Below are 13,137 nucleotides of genomic sequence, written 5' to 3'. Positions count from 1 at the left end.
GTTTTTTAAAGGATATGGCAAAAAAAAGTGTTTTTGTTGCACTTTATGCAAATAATCAGTCCACGTATAAAAGACTATACTTTATTTGGCAAATAAATTGGTCTTAGTATGATTTTATCTTTAGTATAATTGAAGTATTGGAGACAGAAAGATTATGTTTCAAAAGATATTATAATATACCTGTTGTTAGACTCTAACCTTGTCCATTGTTTTCTGTTTTTTTATTATTTTCTTGGACTGAATCCTGAATTTGAACTGTATCCTGAATATTTTTCCAGCTATAAGTCTCCAAACTAACATTTCAATTTTTCTTATTTGACATCAGTGGAAATTAAAACTGTGGTATTAAAGCCATGCTAGGCAATTTAAATTTGGGGAAAAAATATAGCAGTTTATGTATCTAAACGATCTTTGTGCCTGCCTGCTAAGGTATGAAGTTCTCAGAAAGTTTACCTGAACACCTGATTTGAACATCAATCCAGAAGAATCTGTCAAATTGCCACTGTAATCTGAGGATGACTCGGAGATTCTGGAAAAGCTAGTCTATATACTAACTACTCCAGACATTAACTTTAGTGTTTTTTTTTTTTTCTTTTTCCTGTTTCTATAGAAATGCCTCTTTATTAGAGATCTGATTTCTTACATCATATATAGAGGCTTAGCCCATCTGCGATGCCACATTCTGGAATGGGTTGTAGTTGTTTAAATGAAATAATTTATTCTCAATTCTAAGAGATTGACTAAAGAAGATACAGGACAATATGTTTAAATTTGCTCTTTTTCTATCTTAATTTGTCTTTCTAAATCTTTATCACTAACGTCCATTACCCAAATTTCTCTAAAGCTTGGGTTTTAGTATGTGAAACTTGTTTTAAGTTTCAGAGTGGGATTGAAGGAAATTAAAATATTTTACCCAAATACATTTATTTGACATATTTTGAAATGGCTGACACTTAGCCATTCTGACAAAAGTAGCCTTGCAAAGCTGTCTTAAGTAGAAAAAAATTGCATCTGTAGAGAATGTCCATTAATGCAGAAATGCCTTCTTCCCCTTTCTATTCCTTTCCCCAAATCCAGGAGAGATTGAGTGTCTGATACCTTTTAAAGTCTGAAAAGAAACTTTATTATCTATTCTGTCTGAGGGAGACTTCATCTATGTAAACATACTGTCCAGTCATTTTTAAGTTGGAGGCTGAGTTTGGTGAGATGTGTCTTTCAAAGACCATTGGTCCATTCTACCTTTCCTGAAAACTGAGGATAGTAAAGGGTATGAAGGTTCCACTGAATACTGAGAGCCTGAGAAACTGTTTGGGTGATTTGGCTAGTAAGGTCGGTCCATTATTGGATTGTATGGAGACGGGAAGGCCAAACTGAGGAATTATGTCTGACAGAAGGGAAGAAATAACTGTGGTGGCCTTTTTAGATCCTATGGGAAAGGCTTCTACCTATTCAGTGAAAGTGTCTACCCAGACTAAGACATATTTTAGTTTCCTGACTCAGGGTATGTGAGTAAAGTCAATTCACCAGTCTTGGGCAAGGACAAATCCCCAAGCTTGATATGTAGGGAAGGGAGGAGCCTGAGAAATTCCTGAGTAGTAGAATAGCAGATGGAACACTGAGAAGTGATTTTTTTAGGATAGACTTTTATGATGGAGAGGAAAAGAGAGGTTTTAAGAGGAGGGCTAGCAACTTATAACTTACATGGAAAAGGTTATGAAATGACGACAGAATAGAATGGGGCTGTGAGGCTAGAAGAAGATACTTTCCTTAGTCCAAGAACTATTTGCCTTGTGTGGGAAGAGATTGATAGGTGGAAGTTTCAGTGGGTGAGTAGGTGGGAGTGACTGATGAGGAGAAAAGTTGGCCATGAGAGACAGAAGTTGGAACCCTAGTTGCTTTTTTAACTACCTTATCAGCATCAGGGTTACCCTGAGTCGTGGGATCTGAGGCCTTTTGATGGTCCTTGTAGTGAATGATTCCAGCTTCCATTGGAAGTAAAGCAGCCCTGAAAAGAGGCATTAATGATGAAGGGCCCTTGTGTAGCAAGGAAACCTTTTCTAGCCCATATAATAGCATGGTGATGCAGGATATGGAAGACATATTTAGAGTCAGTATAAATATTGACGTGTAGTCCCTTTAAAGAGTGAGGGTTTGAGTTAAGGCAATGAGTATGGCTTGCTGAGAGGTAGTGGAGGGCGGCAGAAAGTATATGTGTCAGTGTTAGAGAGAAAATAGATTTTGGAAGTTGTGAGAACTGTAGAGAGTGATTTGAGCATAGTTTGTGATTTTGAGGGCCTCTAAAAGTATTAGAGCAGCGGCAGCTGTCACATGCAGACATGAGGGGTAGACTAAAACAGTAAGGTCAAGTTGTTTGGACAGAAAGGCTACAGGGCATAGTCCCAGCTCTTGTGTAAGAATTCTGAGCACACAGCCCTGTACTTTGGCTGTATGTAATGAAAAGTGTTGAGATGAGTTAGGAGAGCTAGTGTCGAAGCAACTTCTAGGGCTAGTTTTAAGGAATGGAAAGGAGTGGTGAAAGGATTTAGAATTTATGGGGTCAGCATTTATGGGTTTATAACATGGTTTACTCAAGACAGTAAAACTAGGTATCCAAAGACGGAAGTATCTAACCATGCCTAGGAAGGAAAGGAGTTGTTGTTTTGTAGAAGGGGTTGGGGTTTTGGAGATTAGCCAGACACAATCAGTAGGGAGAGCAGGTGTGTTTTTATGAAGATTTATGCCAAGATAGGTAATGGGTGAGGAAGAAATTTGCGCTTGACTGAAGGAATGGGGGCTGTCTGTGAAGCCTTGTGGCAGTACAGCCCAGGTAATTTGGTGAGCCTGATGGGGGTCAGGGTCAGTCCAAGTAAAAGCAAAGCGAGGTTGGGATGAAAAATGCAAAGGAATAGTAAAGAAAGCATGTTTGAGATCCAGAACAGAATAATGGGTTATGGAGGGGATGTGGAGGGAGGTATTGAGGATAGGAGAGTATATGGGTTTGGCACCATGGGGTGAATACGCAAAACAATTTGGTTGATAAGGCGTAGATCCTGAACTAACTTGAAAGACTTGTCCAGTTTTTGGACAGGTAAAATGGGGAATTGTAGAGAGTGTATAGACTTTAAAAGGCTATGCTGTAACAGGAGAGTGACAACAGGCTTTAATTCTTTTAAAGCATGCTGTGGGATGGGATACTGGCATTGAGCAGAGTAAGGGTGATTAGGTTTTAATGGGATGATAGGGGGTGCATGATTAGTCATCAAGGGGGAGTAGAGGTGTCCCATACTTGTGGATTAAGGTAGGGAGATACAAGGGGAGGATGTGAAGGAGGCTTTGAACTAGGGAAAAGGGCAGCAATGAGGTGTGACTTTAGCCTAGGAATAGTCAGGGAAGCAGATAATTTAGTTAAAATGTCTTGGCCTAATAAGGGAACTGGGAAGGTGGAGATAACTAAAAACAAGTGCATAAAAGAATATTGTCCAAGTTGGCACCAGAGTTAGGGAGTTTTCAGAGGTTTAGAAGCCTGGCTGTCAATACCCACAACAGTTATGTAGTCAAGGGAAACAGGCCCTTGAAAAGAAGGTAATGTGGAGTGGGTGGCCTCCATATTGATATAGAAGGGGACAGACTTACCCTCCACTGTAGGAGTTACTCGAAGTGTCTATGATGGTCCAGGAGGCTTCCAAGGTGATTGGGCAGCTTCAGTCTTCAGCCACTAAGCCAAGAAGATCTGGGATGGAGTCAGTAAGAGCATTGGGCCAGTTGGACAGTCCAATTTCCAGTGGGGTCCTGTACAGATGGGACACAGCTTAGGAAGACTCCTAGGCTGCAGGCATTCTTTGGCCCAGTGGCCAGATTTCCAGCACTTGAAGCAAAATCCTGGTGGAGAAGGTCCTGAAGGAATTCCTGACCTCTGTGGCTTAGGCGTTTTGAAGTTCTTGTGTGCTGGAGATGTGGCTGGGGTTTCTCTCACAGCAGAGGCAAGTAATTGCAACTCTTCTTTATTATTACAGGTTAATTAAGTACTGTTTTGGGGTTTGAGGGCCAGAATCGAATTTTTGGATATTTATTTAATGTCAGGAGCAGATTGGGTAATAAAATGCGTATTGAGAATAAGATGGCCTTCTGACCTTTCAGGGTCTAGGACTGTAAAGCGTCTCAGGGTTTCTGTCAAACAAACCATGAACTGGGCTGGGTTTTTATATTTGATGAAAAAGAGCCTAAACACTAACTGATTTGGGAGAGGTTGGGTAAAGAAAAAGGAACATTAACCTTGACTATGCCTTTAGCTCCAGCCACCTCTTTAAGAGGAAATATTGGGCAGATTGGGGAGGGCTAACTTGGAATGAAACTGTAAGTTGGACAGGGTGTGGGGAGAGGAGGTAATAGAAGAATTATAGGGTGGGGTTGAGGAGGCTGAGGAAGATTGGGAGCCTGATTCAGCCTGGAGGGGGGCAACCTAGGAGCAGTCTGGGGGGGAGAGGACAAGTCAGATGGGTCAGTAGAAAAGGAAGATTGAAAAGATCCACGATGCTTGGGGTTGGGACTGAGGGGACAGGTTGAAGAGAAAGAAAGAAGATTTGGGATGAGTTGCCTTGGGGACAGACTAGGGAGGGACCAATGTTTAAAAGAATGCCTGGATGTCAGGCACCTCAGAATGTTTGTCCATTTTATGACAAGAATAATCTGGATCTTATAGGATGGGAAAATCGAAAGTGCCATTTTTCTGGCTATTTGGAACCATTGTCAAGTTTGTATTGGGGTCAGGCAGCATTGCAGAAGAAAATAAGGCATTTAGGTTTTAGGTCAGGTGTGAGTTGAAGAGGTTTTAACTTTTTTAGAACACAGACTAAAGGAGAAGAAGACGGAATGGAGGGTGGTAGGTTGTCCATAGTGAAGGAGGCAAGCCCAGAGAAAAGAGAGGGTAGAGATGCAGAGAGAAGGGGTGGGGTTGGGTGCTTGCTCCACAGGAAAGTGGTGCTTGCCACTAAGGGTGAAGGATCAAGGCAGGCATCCCTGCGATGGTCAGACACCTCTGAAACACGGGTGAATAATCAAGCAGACATCCCCGCAGTGATTAAATACCAAAAGAAGACCGTCTTCCCAAGTCTGTGACCAGCACCAGAGTTTTGGGTTTATGGATAAAATGTGTCTCCTCTGCCTCTACCAGAAAAAGAAAGGAATTGAAATTAAGAGAAGGGAGAGATTGAAGGATGGCACCAAGACTGAAAGGAGAAAGAGGTTGAGGGATAGTGAGAGAGTTTGGATAAGAGAGTAAAAAGAGGCCACTTCCCTGATTTAAAATTGTTGAGATGTTCTTTGGGCTGGTTGGTCTTAGGACTAGAGGTCATAGGTGGATCTTTCTCATGGAGCAAAGAACAGGAGGACAGGGGATAGATCTCCCAAGGGAGGCCCCCCGATCCGAGTCACGGCATCAAATGTCACACACGTCCATGTGAAGAGACTGCCAAACAGGCTTTGTGTGAGCAATAAAGCTGTTTATTTCACCTGAGTGCAGGCGGGCTGAGTCCAAAAAAAGTCAGTGGAGGGAGGCAGATGTGGGGCCATTTTATAGGATTTGGGTGGGTAGTGGAAAATTACAGTCAAAGGGGGTTTTTCTCTTGCAGGCAGGGGCAAGGGTCACAAGCAGCTTAGTGGAGGAGGTTCTTTCTGGGCCAGGAGAAGGAATTTCACAAGGTTAATTGCTCAGTTAAGGTGGGGCAGGAACAAATCACGAAGGTGGAATGTTATCAGTTAAGGCAGAAACCGGAAATTTTCACTTCTTTTGTGATTCTTCGCTTGCTTCAGGCCATCTGAATGTATGTCACAGGGGATGCAGGGAATGTCACAGGGGATGCAGGGAATGTCACAGGGAATGCAGGTCACAGGGGATATGATGGTTTAGCTTAGGCTCAGAGGCCTGATGAAAAGAAGCTTTCATCAGAATGAAGAGATAACCAACAAAATGGAAGAGAATTTTTGCAACCTATCCATCAGACAAAGGTCTAATATCCAGAAACTACAAGAAACTTAAACAAATTTACAAGAAAAAAATAAATAAATAAAAAGTGGGCAAAAAACCTAAACAGGCACTTCTTAAAAGAAGACATTTATGTGGCCAACAAATATGAAAAAAAGCACAGTATCACCGATCATCAGAGAAATGCAAAGCAAAACCACAATGAGATACCATCTCTCGTCAGTTGGAATGGTGATTACTAAAAAGTCAAGGAATAACAGATGCAAGTAGACTGTGGAGAAACAGGAGTGCTTTTACACTATTGGCAGGAGTGTTAAGTAGTTCAATCATTGTGGAAGACAGCATGATGATTCCTCAAAGACCTAGAACGGGAAATATCAGTCGACCCAGCAATCTCATTACTGTGTATATACCCAAAGGAATATAAATCATTCTTTTATAAAGATGTATGCATGTGTATGTTCCTTGCAGCACTATTCACAATGCCCATCATTGATAAGCAGGATAAATAAAATGGAGTACACATACACCTTGGAATAATATGTAACTGTAAAAAGGAATGAGATCATATCCTTTGCAGGGATGTGGATGAACCTGGAAACCATTATCCTCAGGAAACTAACATAGGAGCAGAAAACCTAACACCGCATGCTCTCACTTATAAGTGGGCACTGAATGAAGAGAACACAAGGATACAGGGTGGGAATAGCACACACTGGGGCCTGTCAGAGGAGGGCCAGGGAAGGGAGAGCATCAGAATAAATAGCTAATGCATGCTAGCCTTAATACCTAGGTGATGGGTTGATAGGTGCAGCAAATCTCCATGACACATGTTTGTCTATGTAATAAACATGCACATCCCTCACATGTATCTTGGCTTAAAATAAAATTAAATTAAAAGAAAAGTTTAAAATGTTTTTAAGTGAATGCGTATAAGTTATACGTACTAGTCATTTTCTAAGATCAACATGTATTTTTGGCATTTTTCTCAGAGAGTAGAAAGGGAATAAGTGTGATGAAAATGTTAAAAATTCCCGTAAAATTACAGTCGTTCCTAATTCTTGGTTTCAAGAAATTTGAAAGAAGAGCTATAAAGCTGTCATCTAACAGAACATAAAAATAATTTTATTGACAACTTTTCTGACTTATGTTTATAATATAAATAAAGTTTGAAGGATTGAGTAATTTGAACAAGGACTCCATAATAGTGTTTCTACATAAAAAGAAACAACATATGACGTATAGATGTCGTGACATATTATAATGACATAATACAAATTCCATACGTATATGAGAGAGAGAGACAGAGAGATTGATTTAGGGAAATGGCTCACATGATTACAGAAGCTGGCAAATCCAAAATCTGCAGTTCAAGTTCAGAGGTCATCAGGCTGGAGGTCCAGGAAACAATCAGTGTTGCAGCTAAAGTCTGAAGCCTCTCTGCTGACAGGCGTCTTCTTGCTCAGAGGAGGTAAGTCATTTTGCTCTATTCTGTCTATCAACTGATTAGATAAGTCCCACCCACATTATGGAAGGCAATCTGCTTTATTCAAGGTCCATCGATTTAAATGTCCATGCCATCCAAACACACCCTCATGGAAATATCCAGAATAATGCTTGATCACATATCTGTGCACCATGGTTCAGCAACATTAACACAAAATTAACCATCATTACAGACTCTCAGTGCTTGCAGACTAGATTTTATTCTTATTCCTGTCTCATTCTAAAAATAAGAAGTGTTCAGTCATGCAACTACCTCTGCAATTAAGAGAAAAATGCATACATTTCCATAAAATTTTACTTTTTATGTTTAGTATTTACCAAATGTATAAACACACACATACACATGTATACGTATATATATGCATTAATTATTGACTACTGCAAAGTAAAATAACTATTCAATTCAAAGTATAAGATTTTTTTCCACAGGACATTCAATGACTTTAATTCTAATAAATGATAATCAATAAAATAGGCCTCTGTGGCTTGGTTTAGACTACTTTTCAGAGTGAAAAACTTTTGATACCCACAACTTCAGGGACCATATTCTATTGCAGGTTTTGCCTCCAGGTACCTTGCCACATTCTCACAGTCAGGAGTCAATAAACATTGCTACGTGCCTGGAAGAGAAAAGGGAATAATCGTCATATAAAAATATGGAGGGTTTATTCTCTTTAACAAAAGGCAACTGCCCAGGGAAAAAGACTTTAACAAAGTTTACCTCACAGAGGCAGAACAGCAATTACCCAACTGCAGATCTTGAATCTTTCCTGTCTTACCTAAGTGGTAGTGTTGTGTGGGCAGCTGGATAAGGCACATATGAGTGTTATAGCCCAGGGACTCAAGTAAACTAAAAGACAGAGTTCTGAGATTTAATTATATGATAGATTTTTAGTTTAGTTAAGCAATAGCATGGATTTTTAAATTGTACAGGTTATGCATATGTTTTGGTGAACATATTCCTAACTGTGACATGACTTAGGATCCTATTTTCCATGTTATTTTAATTTTTCATTTTCAAATAGTTTGCTGATAGCTTATAAACATGCAGTGAGTTTTAGCACTACTTTGTATCCTAAGATGAGTCTAAATTTATTAATATGTCAATGAAAAGAGTCAAACTCTGTAAAATATTTGAAGAGATTTATTCTGAGCTAAATATGAGTGACCATGGCCCATGACACAGCTCTTAAGAGGTCCTGAGAACATGTGCTCATGCTGGTCAGAATACCACTTGGTTATGTACATTTTAGGGATTCATGAGACTTCAATCAAATGAATTTAAGAAATACATTGGTTTGACCCAGAAAGGCAGAACAACTTGAAGGGGGTGGAGCTTATAACTTATTATTTAGATTTTAAAATTTTCTGGTTGACAATTGGTTGAGTTTATCCAAAGACCTGGAATCAATAGAAAGGAATTTCTGGGTTGTGATAAGATTTTGTGGAGACCACAGTTTTATCATGCAGATGAAGACTCCAGGTAGCATGCTTTAGAGAGAATAGGTTGTAAAATGTTTCTTATCAGAATTAAAGTCTGTGTTGATATTAATGCCAGAGAGGTAAAATGAAGCATGTCCAAGTCATGGCCTGAACTAGTCTTACAGATTCCATTGTAAAAGACCCCTGGCTGAGAACTAAGTCCATTCAGGTGTTTGAGGGTCATTTAAGTTTTGTTTACAAATTCTAGTCATTATTTTTGTAGGTTTCTTAGGGCTTTCCATGAAAATTTTCAGGTGGTCTATGAGTAGTAAGTTTAACTTCATGTATTACAAAATGCTTTAAATGCACTTTTCTTGACTTATTTCACTGTTTAGAATCACTAATCTAATGTTGAATAGAAGTGATGAGGATAAATATCCTTTCTCTTTTCACCAACTATAGAGAAAAAAATATTTAGTCTTTCATACTAAATGTAATATTGCCATAGGATTTTTTTGTAGATCCCCTTTATCAGGTTGAGACCATCTCTTTATACTTCCAGGTTGCAAATGAAAGAGTACATATCATTGCTGGATGTGGAATTTTTATCAATAATTATTTTGTACCTAAAAAAATAATTATATAGTTATTTTGCTTTATTTTGTTAGTACAATGACTTGTATTGATTAATTTTTGAAGGTTAAGCCAGTCTTGCTTTATTTATAATGTACTATTGTAATCGCCCTATGGATTCACCTTGCCTGCTGCCTAGACAGAACTGATTTATCAAGACAGGTGAACTGCAATGGAGAAAGAGTAATTCACACAGAGCCAGTTGTGTGGTAGACGGGAGTTTTATTATTACTCAAATCAGTCTCCACAAGCATTCAGGGATCAGAGTTTTTAAAGCTAATTTGACGGATAGGGCCTTGGGAAGTGTTGAGTGCTGATTAGTCAGGTTGGAAATGGAATCATAGGGGGTTGAAGTTAGGTTTTCTTAATGTCTTCTGTTCCTGGGTGTGATGGCGGAACTGGTTGGGCCAGATTACTGGTCTGGGTGGTGTCAGCCAATCCATCCAGTGCAGGGTCTGCAAAATATCTCAAGTAATGATCTTAGGTTTTATAATAGTGATGGTATACCCAAGGAGCAATTTGGGGAGGTTCAGACTCTTGGAACCAGAGACTTCATTTCCCCTAAATTGTAATTTCCAATCTTGTAGCTAATTTATTAGTCCTGCAAAGGCCGACTGGACCCCAAGCAAGAAGGGGCTCTTTTCGGGGAAAGGGCTATTATCAATTTTGTTTCAGAGTCAAACCATGAACTAAATTCCTTCCCAACGATAGTTCAGCCTACTGTTAGGAATGAACAAGGACAGCTTGAGGGTTAGAAGCAAGATGGAGTTGGTTAGGTCTGATTTCTTTAACTGTCATAATTTCCTCGGTTATAACTTTGCAAAGGCAGTTTCACCATTATTTTGCATATTAATAAATGAATTTGCTAATATTTTTAAAGACTTTTAAAATTTATGTTTATGAAAGTTATTGGGCTCTATAATAGTTCCCTCTTTGTATGATTTTATGATTTTGATATCAGGGTAATGCTGGCCTCATAAAATGAGTTTGTGATGGGGTTCAGGATATGCTACTAGAAAATATAGCACCTTGGCATTTGCAAAAACAGCAGAAGCAGAAAGGTCTCTCTGACATTCTCCCACTGTTATTCCTCCACCTAAAGCAGGCCATAAAATAATTATCTGCCTTTCCTCTAAAGTAGGACATAAGACCATCCTTTCAGAGTGATGCTCCCTATACCTAGAGGAAAGGACAGGAAGGCACAAAGGCAGAGAAGAATCTGAACAGACAGGCCTTCCTATGTTCCCCTGCCACCCCCCAGTTTATTACCATTAGATTGTACCTGTTTTTTCTAATCATACTTCTACATACACACTCTTCATCAAACCTAAGCATAAAAATACATACTTTCCCCTGTTTATTTGGGTCTTTATCTTTGAAGGCTCCAATGTCATTTAAAATTTATGTAAATTAATCTGTACATGTTCTGTTGTTAATCTGTTATTGTTAATGTGTGCGTCTAATTGGGGAGACAACCTGAACAGGCTCAGTGTGAGCAACAAGGCTGTTTATTCACCCGGGTGCGAGTGGGCTGAGTCTGAAAAGGAAGTCAGCAGAGGGTAATGGGGTTGGAGCTAGGTTTATCGGTTAGGGGTAAGCACTGGAAAGTTACAGTTAGGAGCTGTTTATTGCTGGCAGGGGAAGAATGTCATAAGGTACATTATCACAAGGTTACAGAGCACAGTGTCATGTGGTTGATTGATTAGTTAGGGTAGAGCCTGTTACAATGATAAAATGTTGCAAGATTGGCTAATCCGCTACAACAGGAACTAGCAGTTTTTCTTCTTTTGTGGTTTTCCTGTGGTCCCAGACTTTCTGGCTCCAGGAGACCTTCTGGATGTGTACGTGTGGGTCATAGGAGTCACGATGGCTTGACCATGGCTCAGCCTGTTCAGAGGACTTTACACTGCCTTTTGTTTATAGTGGCCTCCGCCATAAAACTACCCATCGACGAAGAAACTGTACCACTTCATTTCTTCCACAATTGGAAGTTTTCCCTCATCTGTTTTCTGATATTATTTTTTAAAAGCTCAGTTTATAGATCTCCGTATTTCATTTAGTTTTCATCCCACACATTTGCAGAATAATATTCAACCCCAGATTCCAAGAAAAGTGCATAAATATTTCAGAAGTTTTTTCAAAAGCTCCTTCTATTCCAGTTCTGTGTTACATCTATTCCTAATGTTTCTATCTCCCTGAAATCTGATCTCTGTCTCCTTGACTCCACGAGACTGTCTTCTTCTCTTTGGGCATCCTCTTTTTGCACTTTAGTCTGGAAACTGACTATATAGAAAATTAGAAGACTATGGCCTTCAGTTAATATATTTCCTATCTCTCAGGAATCAACGTTCACTACTGTTTTCCAACTCTTAAAAAAACATTGTTTCTTCTTTTGCCCAATTTTCTAATTTTATAGGAATAATACATATATTTACGTTTTCTCTATTTTGATCTGAGTCAAAATAATCCCCCCCAACACACATACACAACCACACACACACATATGCTGTTCGTTTAGTTTCTCTGGAGAAACTTGACTAATACTGCTGGCAATTCCTTTCTTTCTTTGCTCTTCTTCTTTGGAAATGAAAGTGTCTGTAATTGTTATACTATGCCAGATTCACTATTACATGTTGCGGACAAATAACTTGATTTTTAGTTTAATTATCTCATAGAGAGGAATTTGTCTAGGGGATGGGTCATATTAATTACTTTATTTTAATTTTGCCTTTATCATTTTTTAGGGTACTTTCCACTATCATATGCAGTATAATGCTGTGTTTTAAAGTAATTTTTATAAATTCTTTTCTTTATGGTTATAAATCAAGCATAATATACGTACAAACACTTATACAACACACATACATACGTATGCATACACACAAACATATACATACACACACGTGCTTGTAATTAAACTCAACGAAGGGTGAACCACAGAAACATGAAACAAAAAAATTATCATCAAACTTAGGAAGAGAGGAAAAAGACTGGCTAGGGCAAAAGTGAAAAAACACCTTCAAATTTTGTTTTGCAGATGTAACGTTAAATGTGCAGAAATAATTTACATAATTGTAAACTTGAAGAAACTTTTTGAAAAGACAATTACTGTATTTCAGAGACAAAACGAAACTGGAAGCTAACTGTATATTTTTATGTTTTACTCCTGCTTTTCTTAAATAAATGGAAACCTAATTTGAACACTTTTCTACCTAATTTCCCTGAATATAATCTGAAATTGCTCCACAGAACTATTTAAAGATATTCCCCCTTCTTTCCTTGAGCTGCATAATATGACATTGTATAGATGTTCTGTAGTACATTTAATTCCCTATTGTTTTTCTCTATTTTTTGTCCTTGTAAATTATACATTTGTCTTTTGGGACTGTTTTTAGTATATCTTTGGAATAGATTCTTAGCAGTGCGATTGCCAAATTAAAAAAAAAAATACACATATATGTAGTTTTACTAGATATTGTCAAACTTTCCCCCGATTAAACTATTTTATACTCCAGCAATTTGTAAAACAACTTGTTTTCTCACAGTCTCAATAGGTAAATATGGAGTCAAACTTTTGGATTTGCCTGTCTGTAAAA

The sequence above is a fragment of the Colobus angolensis genome, unplaced genomic scaffold (genome assembly GCF_000951035.1).
Source record: "Colobus angolensis palliatus isolate OR3802 unplaced genomic scaffold, Cang.pa_1.0 Scaffold435, whole genome shotgun sequence".
NCBI classification, from domain to species: Eukaryota; Metazoa; Chordata; class Mammalia; order Primates; family Cercopithecidae; genus Colobus; species Colobus angolensis.
This window is presented reverse-complemented; position numbering follows the sequence as displayed.